The sequence below is a fragment of the Pseudophryne corroboree genome, chromosome 3, assembly GCF_028390025.1.
Source record: "Pseudophryne corroboree isolate aPseCor3 chromosome 3, aPseCor3.hap2, whole genome shotgun sequence".
Taxonomy (NCBI): domain Eukaryota; kingdom Metazoa; phylum Chordata; class Amphibia; order Anura; family Myobatrachidae; genus Pseudophryne; species Pseudophryne corroboree.
In genome coordinates, this window is record NC_086446.1 from 150811871 (window position 1) to 150828787 (window position 16917).

The window sequence follows — 16917 nt, forward strand, 5'->3', positions numbered from 1 at the left end:
ACATTTTAAATATAATCTCTTAAAATGTTTTAAGACTAATACATTTCATATTAGTTTGATACCTAATATAAGATTTAAAATGTATTTTTTTCTGCGCTAGCCGGGATTTGAACCCGGGTCGCAAGAACGGGAATCTTGCATGATACCCCTACACTACTAATGCTGCTGGTTTGTAATGCTCCACAAGAAAATAGATGTATATTCAAAACTATGTGACATGAATATCTTTTTAATTGAAAATTTACTAAATGCACTGCTGCATAGCTTTCCCTAATTAAGAAAAATATTTCTTTGCTCCATGGATGTATTTATTTGTTAAATAAAGTTGTGCTAATGAATTTGTTATGCAGATTCAGTTTATTAATAAATGTTATTGTCAGCAGAAAAAAGCTATGAGATCTTAAAGTTAGTGTCACAAGTAAACACATTTCTAAGTATAAAGAAAGTATTACTACCATATTTAACTACAATGTGGTGCATCCAGTCATCTTGTAGGTCACGTAGGTTATATGTCATGTTAAATTGTTTTTAGACTAATACATTTTATATTAGTTTGATAGATAGTATAACATTTTAAATATAATCTCTTAAAATGTTTTAAGACTAATACATTTTATATTAGTTTGATACCTAATATAAGATTTCAAATGTGTTTTTTCTGCACTAGCCGGTACTCGAACAAAGGTCACAAGAATGGTACTCTTGCATGATACCCCTACACTAGTAGCGCTGCTGGCTTATAGGGCTCCACAAGAAAATAGCTGTATATTCAAAACTATGTGACATGAATATCTTTTTAATTGAAAATTTACTAATTGCACTGCTGCATAGCTTTCCCTAATTAAGAAAAATATTTCTTGGATCCATGGATGTATTTATTTGTCAAAAAAGTTGTGCTAATGAATTTGTTATGCAGATTCAGTTTATTAATAAATGTTATTGTCAGCAGAAAAAAGCTATGAGATCTTAAAGTTAGTGTCACAAGTAAACAAATGTTCTAAGTATAAAGAAAGTATTACTGCCATATTTAACTACAATGTGGTGCATCCAGTCATCTTGTAGGTCATGTAGGTTATATGTCATGTTAAATTGTTTTTAGACTAATACATTTCTTATTAGTTTGATAGATAGTATAACATTTTAAATATAGTCTCTTAAAATGTTTTAAGACTAATACATTTCATATTAGTTTGATACTTAATATAAGATTTAAAATGTGTTTTTTCTGCGCTAGCCGGTACTCGAACAGAGGTCGCAAGAATGAGACTCTTGCATGATACCCCTACACTAGTAGCGCTGCTGACATATAGGGCTCTACAAGAAAATAGATGTATATTCAAAACTATGTGACATGAATATCTTTTTAATTGAAAATTTACTAATTGCACTGCTGCATAGCTTTCCCTAATTAAGAAACATATTGCTTTGCTCCATGGATGTATTATTAATAAATGTTATTGTCAGCAGAAAAAAAGCTATGAGATCTTAAAGTTAGTGTCACAAGCAAACAAATTTTCTAAGTATAAAGTATTACTGCCATATTTAACTACAATGTGGTGCATCCAGTCATCATGTAGGATACATGTCATGTTAAATAGTTTTTAGACTAATACATTTCATATTAGTTTGATAGATAGTATAACATTTTAAATATAATCTCTTAAAATGTTTTAAGACTAATACATTTCAAATTAGTTTGATACCTAATGTAAGATTTAAAATGTATTTTTTTATGCGCTAGCCGGGATTTGAACTCAGGTCGCAAGAATGGGAATCTTGCATGATACCCCTACACTACTAACGCTGCTGGTTTGTAATGCTCCACAAGAAAATAGATGTATATTCAAAACTATGTGACATGAATATCTTTGTTATTGAAAATTTACTAATTGCACTGCTGCATAGCTTTCCCTAATTAAGAAAAATATTTATTTGATCCATGGATGTATTTATTTGTCAAAAAATTTGTACTAATGAATTTGTTATGCAGATTCAGTTTATTAATAAATGTTATTGTCAGCAGAAAAAAGCTATGAGATCTTAAAGTTAGTGTCACAAGTAAACAAATGTTCTAAGTATAAAGAAAGTATTACTGCCATATTTAACTACAATGTGGTGCATCCAGTCATCTTGTAGGTTATATGTCATGTTAAATTGTTTTTAGACTAATACATTTCTTATTAGTTTGATAGATAGTATAACATTTTAAATATAATCTCTTAAAATGTTTTAAGACTAATACATTTCATATTAGTTTGATACCTAATATAAGATTTAAAATGTGTTTTTTCTGCGCTAGCCGGTACTCGAACACAGGTCGCAAGAATGAGACTCTTGCATGATACCCCTACACTAGTAGTGCTGCTGACATATAGGGCTCTACAAGAAAATAGATGTATATTCAAAACTATGTGACATGAATATCTTTTTAATTGAAAATTTACTAATTGCACTGCTGCATAGCTTTCCCTAATTAAGAAACATATTTCTTTGCTCCATGGATGTATTATTAATAAATGTTATTGTCAGCAGAAAAAAAGCTATGAGATCTTAAAGTTAGTGTCACAAGCAAACAAATTTTCTAAGTATAAAGTATTACTGCCATATTTAACTACAATGTGGTGCATCCAGTCATCATGTAGGATACATGTCATGTTAAATAGTTTATAGACTAATACATTTCATATTAGTTTGATAGATAGTATAACATTTTAAATATAATCTCTTAAAATTTTTAAGACTAATACATTTCATATTAGTTTGATACCTAATATAAGATTTAAAATATATTTTTTTCTGCTCTAGCCGGGATTTGAACTCAGGTCGCAAGAATGGGAATCTTGCATGATACCCCTACACTACTAACGCTGCTGGTTTATAATGCTCCACAAGAAAATAGATGTATATTCAAAACTATGTGACATGAATATCTTTTTAATTGAAAATTTACTAATTGCACTGCTGCATAGCTTTCCCTAATTAAGAAAAATATTTCTTTGCTCCATGGATGTATTTATTTGTCAAAAAAGTTGTGCTAATGAATTTTTTTATGCAGATTCAGTTTATTAATAAATGTTATTGTCAGCAGAAAAAAGCTATGAGATCTTAAAGTTAGTGTCACAAGTAAACAAATGTTCTAAGTATAAAGAAAGTATTACTGCCATATTTAACTACAATGTGGTGCATCCAGTCATCTTGTAGATCATGTAGGTTATATGTCATGTTAAATTGTTTTTAGACTAATACATTTCTTATTAGTTTGATATATAGTATAACATTTTAAATATAATCTCTTAAAATGTTTTAAGACTAATACATTTCATATTAGTTTGATACCTAATATAAGATTTAAAATGTGTTTTTTCTGCACTAGCCGGTACTCGAACACAGGTCGCAAGAATGAGACTCTTGCATGATACCCCTACACTAGTAGCGCTGCTGACATATAGGGCTCTACAAGAAAATAGATGTATATTCAAAACTGTGTGACATGAATATCTTTTTAATTGAAAATTTACTAATTGCACTGCTGCATAGCTTTCCCTAATTAAGAAAAATATTTCTTTGCTCCATGGATGTATTATTAATAAATGTTATTGTCAGCAGAAAAAAGCTATGAGATCTTAAAGTTAGTGTCACAAGCAAACAAATTTTCTAAGTATAAAGTATTACTGCCATATTTAACTACAATGTGGTGCATCCAGTCATCATGTAGGATACATGTCATGTTAAAATGTTTTAAGACTAATACATTTCATATTAGTTTGATACCTAATATAAGATTTTAAACGTATTTTTTTCCGCGCTAGCTGGTATTTGAACCCAGGTCGCAAGAATGGGAATCTTGCATGATACCCCTACACTACTAACGCTGCTGGTTTGTAATGCTCTTCAAGAAAATAGATGTATATTCAAAACTATGTGACATGAATATCTTTTTTTATTGAAAATTTACTAATTGCACTGCTGCATAGCTTTCCCTAATTAAGAAAAATATTTATTTGATCCATGGATGTATTTATTTGTCAAAAAAGTTGTGCTAATGAATTTGTTATGCAGATTCAGTTTATTAATAAATGTTATTGTCAGCAGAAAAAAGCTATGAGATCTTAAAGTTAGTGTCACAAGTAAACACATTTTCTAAGTATAAAGAAAGTATTACTACCATATTTAACTACAATGTGGTGCATCCAGTCATCTTGTAGGTCACGTAGGTTATATGTCATGTTAAATTGTTTTTAGACTAATACATTTTATATTAGTTTGATAGATAGTATAACATTTTAAATATAATCTCTTAAAATGTTTTAAGACTAATACATTTCATATTAGTTTGATACCTAATATAAGATTTAAAATGTGTTTTTTCTGCGCTAGCCGGTACTCGAACAAAGGTCACAAGAATGGTACTCTTGCATGATACCCCTACACTAGTAGCGCTGCTGGCTTATAGGGCTCCACAAGAAAATAGATGTATATTCAAAACTATGTGACATGAATATCTTTTTAATTGAAAATTTACTAATTGCACTGCTGCATAGCTTTCCCTAATTAAGAAAAATATTTCTTTGATCCATGGATGTATTTATTTGTCAAAAAAGTTGTGCTAATGAATTTGTTATGCAGATTCAGTTTATTAATAAATGTTATTGTCAGCAGAAAAAAGCTATGAGATCTTAAAGTAAGTGTCACAAGTAAACAAATGTTCTAAGTATAAAGAAAGTATTACTGCCATATTTAACTACAATGTGGTGCATCCAGTCATCTTGTAGGTCATGTAGGTTATATGTCATGTTAAATTGTTTTTAGACTAATACATTTCTTATTAGTTTGATAGATAGTATAACATTTTAAATATAATCTCTTAAAATGTTTTAAGACTAATACATTTCATATTAGTTTGATATCTAATATAAGTTTTAAAATGTGTTTTTTCTGCGCTAGCCGGTACTCGAACACAGGTCGCAAGAATGAGACTCTTGCATGATACCCCTACATTAGTAGCGCTGCTGGCTTATAGGGCTCTACAAGAAAATAGATGTATATTCAAAACTGTGTGACATGAATATCTTTTTAATTGAAAATTTACTAATTGCACTGCTGCATAGCTTTCCCTAATTAAGAAAAATATTTCTTTGCTCCATGGATGTATTATTAATAAATGTTATTGTCAGCAGAAAAAAAGCTATGAGATCTTAAAGTTAGTGTCACAAGCAAACAAATTTTCTAAGTATAAAGTATTACTGCCATATTTAACTACAATGTGGTGCATCCAGTCATCATGTAGGATACATGTCATGTTAAATAGTTTTTAGACTAATACATTTCATATTAGTTTGATAGATAGTATAACATTTTAAATATAATCTCTTAAAATGTTTTAAGACTAATACATTTCATATTAGTTTGATACCTAATATAAGATTTAAAATGTATTTTTTTCCGCGCTAGCTGGTATTTGAACCCAGGTCGCAAGAATGGGAATCTTGCATGATACCCCTACACTACTAACGCTGCTGGTTTGTAATGCTCTACAAGAAAATAGATGTATATTCAAAACTATGTGACATGAATATCTTTTTTATTGAAAATTTACTAATTGCACTGCTGCATAGCTTTCCCTAATTAAGAAAAATATTTCTTTGATCCATGGATGTATTTATTTGTCAAAAAATTTGTGCTAATGAATTTGTTATGCAGATTCAGTTTATTAATAAATGTTATTGTCAGCAGAAAAAAGCTATGAGATCTTAAAGTTAGTGTCACAAGTAAACACATTTTCTAAGTATAAAGAAAGTATTACTACCATATTTAACTACAATGTGGTGCATCCAGTCATCTTGTAGGTCACGTAGGTTATATGTCATGTTAAATTGTTTTTAGACTAATACATTTTATATTAGTTTGATAGATAGTATAACATTTTAAATATAATCTCTTAAAATGTTTTAAGACTAATACATTTCATATTAGTTTGATACCTAATATAAGATTTAAAATGTGTTTTTTCTGCACTAGCCGGTACTCGAACACAGATCGCAAGAATGAGACTCTTGCATGATACCCCTACACTAGTAGCGCTGCTGACATATAGGGCTCTACAAGAAAATAGATGTATATTCAAAACTGTGTGACATGAATATCTTTTTAATTGAAAATTTACTAATTGCACTGCTGCATAGCTTTCCCTAATTAAGAAAAATATTTCTTTGCTCCATGGATGTATTATTAATAAATGTTATTGTCAGCAGAAAAAAAGCTATGAGATCTTAAAGTTAGTGTCACAAGTAAACAAATTTTCTAAGTATAAAGTATTACTGCCATATTTAACTACAATGTGGTGCATCCAGTCATCATGTAGGATACATGTCATGTTAAATAGTTTTTAGACTAATACATTTCATATTAGTTTGATAGATAGTATAACATTTTAAATATAATCTCTTAAAATGTTTTAAGACTAATACATTTCAAATTAGTTTGATACCTAATATAAGATTTAAAATGTATTTTTTTATGCGCTAGCCGGGATTTGAACTCAGGTCGCAAGAATGGGAATCTTGCATGATACCCCTACACTACTAACGCTGCTGGTTTGTAATGCTCCACAAGAAAATAGATGTATATTCAAAACTATGTGACATGAATATCTTTGTTATTGAAAATTTACTAATTGCACTGCTGCATAGCTTTCCCTAATTAAGAAAAATATTTCTTTGATCCATGGATGTATTTATTTGTCAAAAAATTTGTGCTAATGAATTTGTTATGCAGATTCAGTTTATTAATAAATGTTATTGTCAGCAGAAAAAAGCTATGAGATCTTAAAGTTAGTGTCACAAGTAAACAAATGTTCTAAGTATAAAGAAAGTATTACTGCCATATTTAACTACAATGTGGTGCATCCAGTCATCTTGTAGGTTATATGTCATGTTAAATTGTTTTTAGACTAATACATTTCTTATTAGTTTGATAGATAGTATAACATTTTAAATATAATCTCTTAAAATGTTTTAAGACTAATACATTTCATATTAGTTTGATACCTAATATAAGATTTAAAATGTGTTTTTTCTGCGCTAGCCGGTACTCGAACACAGGTCGCAAGAATGAGACTCTTGCATGATACCCCTACACTAGTAGTGCTGCTGACATATAGGGCTCTACAAGAAAATAGATGTATATTCAAAACTATGTGACATGAATATCTTTTTAATTGAAAATTTACTAATTGCACTGCTGCATAGCTTTCCCTAATTAAGAAACATATTTCTTTGCTCCATGGATGTATTATTAATAAATGTTATTGTCAGCAGAAAAAAAGCTATGAGATCTTAAAGTTAGTGTCACAAGCAAACAAATTTTCTAAGTATAAAGTATTACTGCCATATTTAACTACAATGTGGTGCATCCAGTCATCATGTAGGATACATGTCATGTTAAATAGTTTATAGACTAATACATTTCATATTAGTTTGATAGATAGTATAACATTTTAAATATAATCTCTTAAAATTTTTAAGACTAATACATTTCATATTAGTTTGATACCTAATATAAGATTTAAAATATATTTTTTTCTGCTCTAGCCGGGACTCAAACGCAGGTCGCAAGAATGGGAATCTTGCATGATACCCCTACACTACTAACGCTGCTGGTTTATAATGCTCCACAAGAAAATAGATGTATATTCAAAACTATGTGACATGAATATCTTTTTAATTGAAAATTTACTAATTGCACTGCTGCATAGCTTTCCCTAATTAAGAAAAATATTTCTTTGCTCCATGGATGTATTTATTTGTCAAAAAAGTTGTGCTAATGAATTTTTTTATGCAGATTCAGTTTATTAATAAATGTTATTGTCAGCAGAAAAAAGCTATGAGATCTTAAAGTTAGTGTCACAAGTAAACAAATGTTCTAAGTATAAAGAAAGTATTACTGCCATATTTAACTACAATGTGGTGCATCCAGTCATCTTGTAGGTCATGTAGGTTATATGTCATGTTAAATTGTTTTTAGACTAATACATTTCTTATTAGTTTGATATATAGTATAACATTTTAAATATAATCTCTTAAAATGTTTTAAGACTAATACATTTCATATTAGTTTGATACCTAATATAAGATTTAAAATGTGTTTTTTTTGCGCTAGCCGGTACTCGAACACAGGTCGCAAGAATGAGACTCTTGCATGATACCCCTACACTAGTAGCGCTGCTGACATATAGGGCTCTACAAGAAAATAGATGTATATTCAAAACTGTGTGACATGAATATCTTTTTAATTGAAAATTTACTAATTGCACTGCTGCATAGCTTTCCCTAATTAAGAAAAATATTTCTTTGCTCCATGGATGTATTATTAATAAATGTTATTGTCAGCAGAAAAAAGCTATGAGATCTTAAAGTTAGTGTCACAAGCAAACAAATTTTCTAAGTATAAAGTATTACTGCCATATTTAACTACAATGTGGTGCATCCAGTCATCATGTAGGATACATGTCATGTTAAAATGTTTTAAGACTAATACATTTCATATTAGTTTGATACCTAATATAAGATTTTAAACGTATTTTTTTCCGCGCTAGCTGGTATTTGAACCCAGGTCGCAAGAATGGGAATCTTGCATGATACCCCTACACTACTAACGCTGCTGGTTTGTAATGCTCTTCAAGAAAATAGATGTATATTCAAAACTATGTGACATGAATATCTTTTTTTATTGAAAATTTACTAATTGCACTGCACTTTCCCTAATTAAGAAAAATATTTATTTGATCCATGGATGTATTTATTTGTCAAAAAAGTTGTGCTAATGAATTTGTTATGCAGATTCAGTTTATTAATAAATGTTATTGTCAGCAGAAAAAAGCTATGAGATCTTAAAGTTAGTGTCACAAGAAAACACATTTTCTAAGTATAAAGAAAGTATTACTACCATATTTAACTACAATGTGGTGCATCCAGTCATCTTGTAGGTCACGTAGGTTATATGTCATGTTAAATTGTTTTTAGACTAATACATTTTATATTAGTTTGATAGATAGTATAACATTTTAAATATAATCTCTTAAAATGTTTTAAGACTAATACATTTCATATTAGTTTGATACCTAATATAAGATTTAAAATGTGTTTTTTCTGCACTAGCCGGTACTCGAACAAAGGTCACAAGAATGGTACTCTTGCATGATACCCCTACACTAGTAGCGCTGCTGGCTTATAGGGCTCCACAAGAAAATAGATGTATATTCAAAACTATGTGACATGAATATCTTTTTAATTGAAAATTTACTAATTGCACTGCTGCATAGCTTTCCCTAATTAAGAAAAATATTTCTTTGATCCATGGATGTATTTATTTGTCAAAAAAGTTGTGCTAATGAATTTGTTATGCAGATTCAGTTTATTAATAAATGTTATTGTCAGCAGAAAAAAGCTATGAGATCTTAAAGTAAGTGTCACAAGTAAACAAATGTTCTAAGTATAAAGAAAGTATTACTGCCATATTTAACTACAATGTGGTGCATCCAGTCATCTTGTAGGTCATGTAGGTTATATGTCATGTTAAATTGTTTTTAGACTAATACATTTCTTATTAGTTTGATAGATAGTATAACATTTTAAATATAATCTCTTAAAATGTTTTAAGACTAATACATTTCATATTAGTTTGATATCTAATATAAGTTTTAAAATGTGTTTTTTCTGCGCTAGCCGGTACTCGAACACAGGTCGCAAGAATGAGACTCTTGCATGATACCCCTACATTAGTAGCGCTGCTGGCTTATAGGGCTCTACAAGAAAATAGATGTATATTCAAAACTGTGTGACATGAATATCTTTTTAATTGAAAATTTACTAATTGCACTGCTGCATAGCTTTCCCTAATTAAGAAAAATATTTCTTTGCTCCATGGATGTATTATTAATAAATGTTATTGTCAGCAGAAAAAAAGCTATGAGATCTTAAAGTTAGTGTCACAAGCAAACAAATTTTCTAAGTATAAAGTATTACTGCCATATTTAACTACAATGTGGTGCATCCAGTCATCATGTAGGATACATGTCATGTTAAATAGTTTTTAGACTAATACATTTCATATTAGTTTGATAGATAGTATAACATTTTAAATATAATCTCTTAAAATGTTTTAAGACTAATACATTTCATATTAGTTTGATACCTAATATAAGATTTAAAATGTATTTTTTTCCGCGCTAGCTGGTATTTGAACCCAGGTCGCAAGAATGGGAATCTTGCATGATACCCCTACACTACTAACGCTGCTGGTTTGTAATGCTCTACAAGAAAATAGATGTATATTCAAAACTATGTGACATGAATATCTTTTTTATTGAAAATTTACTAATTGCACTGCTGCATAGCTTTCCCTAATTAAGAAAAATATTTCTTTGATCCATGGATGTATTTATTTGTCAAAAAATTTGTGCTAATGAATTTGTTATGCAGATTCAGTTTATTAATAAATGTTATTGTCAGCAGAAAAAAGCTATGAGATCTTAAAGTTAGTGTCACAAGTAAACACATTTTCTAAGTATAAAGAAAGTATTACTACCATATTTAACTACAATGTGGTGCATCCAGTCATCTTGTAGGTCACGTAGGTTATATGTCATGTTAAATTGTTTTTAGACTAATACATTTTATATTAGTTTGATAGATAGTATAACATTTTAAATATAATCTCTTAAAATGTTTTAAGACTAATACATTTCATATTAGTTTGATACCTAATATAAGATTTAAAATGTGTTTTTTCTGCACTAGCCGGTACTCGAACACAGATCGCAAGAATGAGACTCTTGCATGATACCCCTACACTAGTAGCGCTGCTGACATATAGGGCTCTACAAGAAAATAGATGTATATTCAAAACTGTGTGACATGAATATCTTTTTAATTGAAAATTTACTAATTGCACTGCTGCATAGCTTTCCCTAATTAAGAAAAATATTTCTTTGCTCCATGGATGTATTATTAATAAATGTTATTGTCAGCAGAAAAAAAGCTATGAGATCTTAAAGTTAGTGTCACAAGTAAACAAATTTTCTAAGTATAAAGTATTACTGCCATATTTAACTACAATGTGGTGCATCCAGTCATCATGTAGGATACATGTCATGTTAAATAGTTTTTAGACTAATACATTTCATATTAGTTTGATAGATAGTATAACATTTTAAATATAATCTCTTAAAATGTTTTAAGACTAATACATTTCATATTAGTTTGATACCTAATATAAGATTTAAAATGTATTTTTTTCCGCGCTAGCTGGTATTTGAACCCAGGTCGCAAGAATGGGAATCTTGCATGATACCCCTACACTACTAACGCTGCTGGTTTGTAATGCTCCACAAGAAAATAGATGTATATTCAAAACTATGTGACATGAATATCTTTTTTATAGAAAATTTACTAATTGCACTGCTGCATAGCTTTCCCTAATTAAGAAAAATATTTCTTTGATCCATGGATGTATTTATTTGTCAAAAAATTTGTGCTAATGAATTTGTTATGCAGATTCAGTTTATTAATAAATGTTATTGTCAGCAGAAAAAAGCTATGAGATCTTAAAGTTAGTGTCACAAGTAAACACATTTTCTAAGTATAAAGAAAGTATTACTACCATATTTAACTACAATGTGGTGCATCCAGTCATCTTGTAGGTTACGTAGGTTATATGTCATGTTAAATTGTTTTTAGACTAATATATTTTATATTAGTTTGATAGATAGTATAACATTTTAAATATAATCTCTTAAAATGTTTTAAGACTAATACATTTCATATTAGTTTGATACCTAATATAAGATTTAAAATGTGTTTTTTCTGCACTAGCCGGTACTCGAACAAAGGTCACAAGAATGGTACTCTTGCATGATACCCCTACACTAGTAGCGCTGCTGGCTTATAGGGCTCCACAAGAAAATAGATGTATATTCAAAACTATGTGACATGAATATCTTTTTAATTGAAAATTTACTAATTGCACTGCTGCATAGCTTTCCCTAATTAAGAAAAATATTTCTTTTATCCATGGATGTATTTATTTGTCAAAAAAGTTGTGCTAATGAATTTGTTATGCAGATTCAGTTTATTAATAAATGTTATTTTTCAGCAGAAAAAAGCTATGAGATCTTAAAGTTAATGTCACAAGTAAACAAATGTTCTAAGTATAAAGAAAGTATTACTGCCATATTTAACTACAATGTGGTGCATCCAGTCATCTTGTAGGTTACGTAGGTTATATGTCATGTTAAATTGTTTTTAGACTAATACATTTTATATTAGTTTGATAGATAGTATAACATTTTAAATATCATCTCTTAAAATGTTTTAAGACTAATACATTTCATATTAGTTTGATACCTAATATAAGATTTAAAATGTGTTTTTTCTGCGCTAGCCGGTACTCGAACACAGATCGCAAGAATGAGACTCTTGCATGATACCCCTACACTAGTAGCGCTGCTGACATATAGGGCTCTACAAGAAAATAGATGTATATTCTAAACTGTGTGACATGAATATCTTTTTAATTGAAAATTTACTAATTGCACTGCTGCATAGCTTTCCCTAATTAAGAAAAATATTTCTTTGCTCCATGGATGTATTATTAATAAATGTTATTGTCAGCAGAAAAAAAACTATGAGATCTTAAAGTTAGTGTCACAAGCAAACAAATTTTCTAAGTATAAAGTATTACTGCCATATTTAACTACAATGTGGTGCATCCAGTCATCATGTAGGATACATGTCATGTTAAATAGTTTTTAGACTAATACATTTCATATTAGTTTGATAGATAGTATAACATTTTAAATATAATCTCTTAAAATGTTTTAAGACTAATACATTTCATATTAGTTTGATACCTAATATAAGATTTAAAATGTGTTTTTTCTGCGCTAGCCGGTACTCGAACACAGATCGCAAGAATGAGACTCTTGCATGATACCCCTACACTAGTAGCGCTGCTGACATATAGGGCTCTACAAGAAAATAGATGTATATTCTAAACTGTGTGACATGAATATCTTTTTAATTGAAAATTTACTAATTGCACTGCTGCATAGCTTTCCCTAATTAAGAAAAATATTTCTTTGCTCCATGGATGTATTATTAATAAATGTTATTGTCAGCAGAAAAAAAACTATGAGATCTTAAAGTTAGTGTCACAAGCAAACAAATTTTCTAAGTATAAAGTATTACTGCCATATTTAACTACAATGTGGTGCATCCAGTCATCATGTAGGATACATGTCATGTTAAATAGTTTTTAGACTAATACATTTCATATTAGTTTGATAGATAGTATAACATTTTAAATATAATCTCTTAAAATGTTTTAAGACTAATACATTTCATATTAGTTTGATACCTAATATAAGATTTAAAACGTATTTTTTTCTGCGCTAGCTGGTATTTGAACCCAGGTCGCAAGAATCGGAATCTTGCATTATACCCCTACACTACTAACGCTGCTGGTTTGTAATGCTCCACAAGAAAATAGATGTATATTCAAAACTATGTGACATGAATATCTTTTTTATTGAAAATTTACTAATTGCACTGCTGCATAGCTTTCCCTAATTAAGAAAAATATTTCTTTGATCCATGGATGTATTTATTTGTCAAAAAAGTTGTGCTAATGAATTTGTTATGCAGATTCAGTTTATTAATAAATGTTATTGTCAGCAGAAAAAAGCTATGAGATCTTAAAGTTAGTGTCACAAGTAAACAAATGTTCTAAGTATAAAGAAAGTATTACTGCCATATTTAACTACAATGTGGTGCATCCAGTCATCTTGTAGGTCATGTAGGTTATATGTCATGTTAAATTGTTTTTAGACTAATAAATTTCTTATTAGTTTGATAGATAGTATAACATTTTAAATATAATCTCTTAAAATGTTTTAAGACTAATACATTTCATATTAGTTTGATACCTAATATAAGATTTAAAATGTATTTTTTTCCGCGCTAGCTGATATTTGAACCCAGGTCGCAAGAATGGGAATCTTGCATGATACCCCTACACTACTAATGCTGCTGGTTTGTAATGCTCCACAAGAAAATAGATGTATATTCAAAACTATGTGACATGAATATCTTTTTTATTGAAAATTTACTAATTGCACTGCTGCATAGCTTTCCCTAATTAAGAAAAATATTTCTTTGATCCATGGATGTATTTATTTGTCAAAAAATTTGTGCTAATGAATTTGTTATGCAGATTCAGTTTATTAATAAATGTTATTGTCAGCAGAAAAAAGCTATGAGATCTTAAAGTTAGTGTCACAAGTAAACACATTTTCTAAGTATAAAGAAAGTATTACTACCATATTTAACTACAATGTGGTGCATCCAGTCATCTTGTAGGTTACGTAGGTTATATGTCATGTTAAATTGTTTTTAGACTAATACATTTTATATTAGTTTGATAGATAGTATAACATTTTAAATATAATCTCTTAAAATGTTTTAAGACTAATACATTTCATATTAGTTTGATACCTAATATAAGATTTAAAATGTGTTTTTTCTGCACTAGCCGGTACTCGAACAAAGGTCACAAGAATGGTACTCTTGCATGATACCCCTACACTAGTAGCGCTGCTGGCTTATAGGGCTCCACAAGAAAATAGATGTATATTCAAAACTATGTGACATGAATATCTTTTTAATTGAAAATTTACTAATTGCACTGCTGCATAGCTTTCCCTAATTAAGAAAAATATTTCTTTTATCCATGGATGTATTTATTTGTCAAAAAAGTTGTGCTAATGAATTTGTTATGCAGATTCAGTTTATTAATAAATGTTATTTTTCAGCAGAAAAAAGCTATGAGATCTTAAAGTTAATGTCACAAGTAAACAAATGTTCTAAGTATAAAGAAAGTATTACTGCCATATTTAACTACAATGTGGTGCATCCAGTCATCTTGTAGGTTACGTAGGTTATATGTCATGTTAAATTGTTTTTAGACTAATACATTTTATATTAGTTTGATAGATAGTATAACATTTTAAATATCATCTCTTAAAATGTTTTAAGACTAATACATTTCATATTAGTTTGATACCTAATATAAGATTTAAAATGTGTTTTTTCTGCGCTAGCCGGTACTCGAACACAGATCGCAAGAATGAGACTCTTGCATGATACCCCTACACTAGTAGCGCTGCTGACATATAGGGCTCTACAAGAAAATAGATGTATATTCTAAACTGTGTGACATGAATATCTTTTTAATTGAAAATTTACTAATTGCACTGCTGCATAGCTTTCCCTAATTAAGAAAAATATTTCTTTGCTCCATGGATGTATTATTAATAAATGTTATTGTCAGCAGAAAAAAAACTATGAGATCTTAAAGTTAGTGTCACAAGCAAACAAATTTTCTAAGTATAAAGTATTACTGCCATATTTAACTACAATGTGGTGCATCCAGTCATCATGTAGGATACATGTCATGTTAAATAGTTTTTAGACTAATACATTTCATATTAGTTTGATAGATAGTATAACATTTTAAATATAATCTCTTAAAATGTTTTAAGACTAATACATTTCATATTAGTTTGATACCTAATATAAGATTTAAAACGTATTTTTTTCTGCGCTAGCTGGTATTTGAACCCAGGTCGCAAGAATCGGAATCTTGCATTATACCCCTACACTACTAACGCTGCTGGTTTGTAATGCTCCACAAGAAAATAGATGTATATTCAAAACTATGTGACATGAATATCTTTTTTATTGAAAATTTACTAATTGCACTGCTGCATAGCTTTCCCTAATTAAGAAAAATATTTCTTTGATCCATGGATGTATTTATTTGTCAAAAAAGTTGTGCTAATGAATTTGTTATGCAGATTCAGTTTATTAATAAATGTTATTGTCAGCAGAAAAAAGCTATGAGATCTTAAAGTTAGTGTCACAAGTAAACAAATGTTCTAAGTATAAAGAAAGTATTACTGCCATATTTAACTACAATGTGGTGCATCCAGTCATCTTGTAGGTCATGTAGGTTATATGTCATGTTAAATTGTTTTTAGACTAATAAATTTCTTATTAGTTTGATAGATAGTATAACATTTTAAATATAATCTCTTAAAATGTTTTAAGACTAATACATTTCATATTAGTTTGATACCTAATATAAGATTTAAAATGTATTTTTTTCTGCGCTAGCCGGGATTTGAACCCAGGTCGCAAGAATAGGAATCTTGCATGATACCCCTACATTACTAACGCTGCTGGTTTGTAATGCTCCACAAGAAAATAGATGTATATTCAAAACTATGTGACATGAATATCTTTTTAATTGAAAATTTACTAATTGCACTGCTGCATAGCTTTCCCTAATTAAGAAAAATATTTCTTTGATCCATGGATGTATTTATTTGTCAAAAAAGTTGTGCTAATGAATTTGTTATGCAGATTCAGTTTATTAATAAATGTTATTGTCAGCAGAAAAAAGCTATGAGATCTTAAAGTTAGTGTCACAAGTAAACAAATGTTCTAAGTATAAAGAAAGTATTACTGCCATATTTAACTACAATGTGGTGCATCCAGTCATCTTGTAGGTTATATGTCATGTTAAATTGTTTTTAGACTAATACATTTCTTATTAGTTTGATAGATAGTATAACATTTTAAATATAATCTCTTAAAATGTTTTAAGACTAACACATTTCATATAAGTTTGATACCTAATATAAGATTTAAAATGTGTTTTTTCTGTGCTAGCCGGTACTCGAACACAGGTCGCAAGAATGAGACTCTTGCATGATACCCCTACACTAGTAGCGCTGCTGACATATAGGGCTCTACAAGAAAATAGATGTATATTCAAAACTGTGTGACATGAATATCTTTT

The 16917-nt window shown here is 29.1% G+C and overlaps 9 non-coding genes across 9 annotated transcripts; all 9 read right to left on the minus strand.

Moving 5' to 3' along the window:
• Nucleotides 1-92: 92 nt before the first annotated feature.
• On the minus strand, nucleotides 93-163 carry TRNAG-CCC (transfer RNA glycine (anticodon CCC)). The gene has a single exon. It is a non-coding gene; the product is annotated as a tRNA-Gly (tRNA).
• Nucleotides 164-1733: 1570 nt separating this feature from the next.
• Nucleotides 1734-1804, minus strand: TRNAG-CCC (transfer RNA glycine (anticodon CCC)). Its single transcript has one exon. It is a non-coding gene; the product is annotated as a tRNA-Gly (tRNA).
• Nucleotides 1805-3801: 1997 nt separating this feature from the next.
• Nucleotides 3802-3872, minus strand: TRNAG-CCC (transfer RNA glycine (anticodon CCC)). Its single transcript has one exon. It is a non-coding gene; the product is annotated as a tRNA-Gly (tRNA).
• Nucleotides 3873-5443: 1571 nt separating this feature from the next.
• TRNAG-CCC (transfer RNA glycine (anticodon CCC)) lies at nucleotides 5444-5514 on the minus strand. Its single transcript has one exon. It is a non-coding gene; the product is annotated as a tRNA-Gly (tRNA).
• Nucleotides 5515-6517: 1003 nt separating this feature from the next.
• TRNAG-CCC (transfer RNA glycine (anticodon CCC)) lies at nucleotides 6518-6588 on the minus strand. Its single transcript has one exon. It is a non-coding gene; the product is annotated as a tRNA-Gly (tRNA).
• A 1997-nt stretch (nucleotides 6589-8585) lies between these two features.
• On the minus strand, nucleotides 8586-8656 carry TRNAG-CCC (transfer RNA glycine (anticodon CCC)). The gene has a single exon. It is a non-coding gene; the product is annotated as a tRNA-Gly (tRNA).
• A 1565-nt stretch (nucleotides 8657-10221) lies between these two features.
• Nucleotides 10222-10292, minus strand: TRNAG-CCC (transfer RNA glycine (anticodon CCC)). The gene has a single exon. It is a non-coding gene; the product is annotated as a tRNA-Gly (tRNA).
• A 1003-nt stretch (nucleotides 10293-11295) lies between these two features.
• Nucleotides 11296-11366, minus strand: TRNAG-CCC (transfer RNA glycine (anticodon CCC)). Its single transcript has one exon. It is a non-coding gene; the product is annotated as a tRNA-Gly (tRNA).
• Nucleotides 11367-16221: 4855 nt separating this feature from the next.
• On the minus strand, nucleotides 16222-16292 carry TRNAR-CCU (transfer RNA arginine (anticodon CCU)). The gene has a single exon. It is a non-coding gene; the product is annotated as a tRNA-Arg (tRNA).
• Nucleotides 16293-16917: the final 625 nt, after the last annotated feature.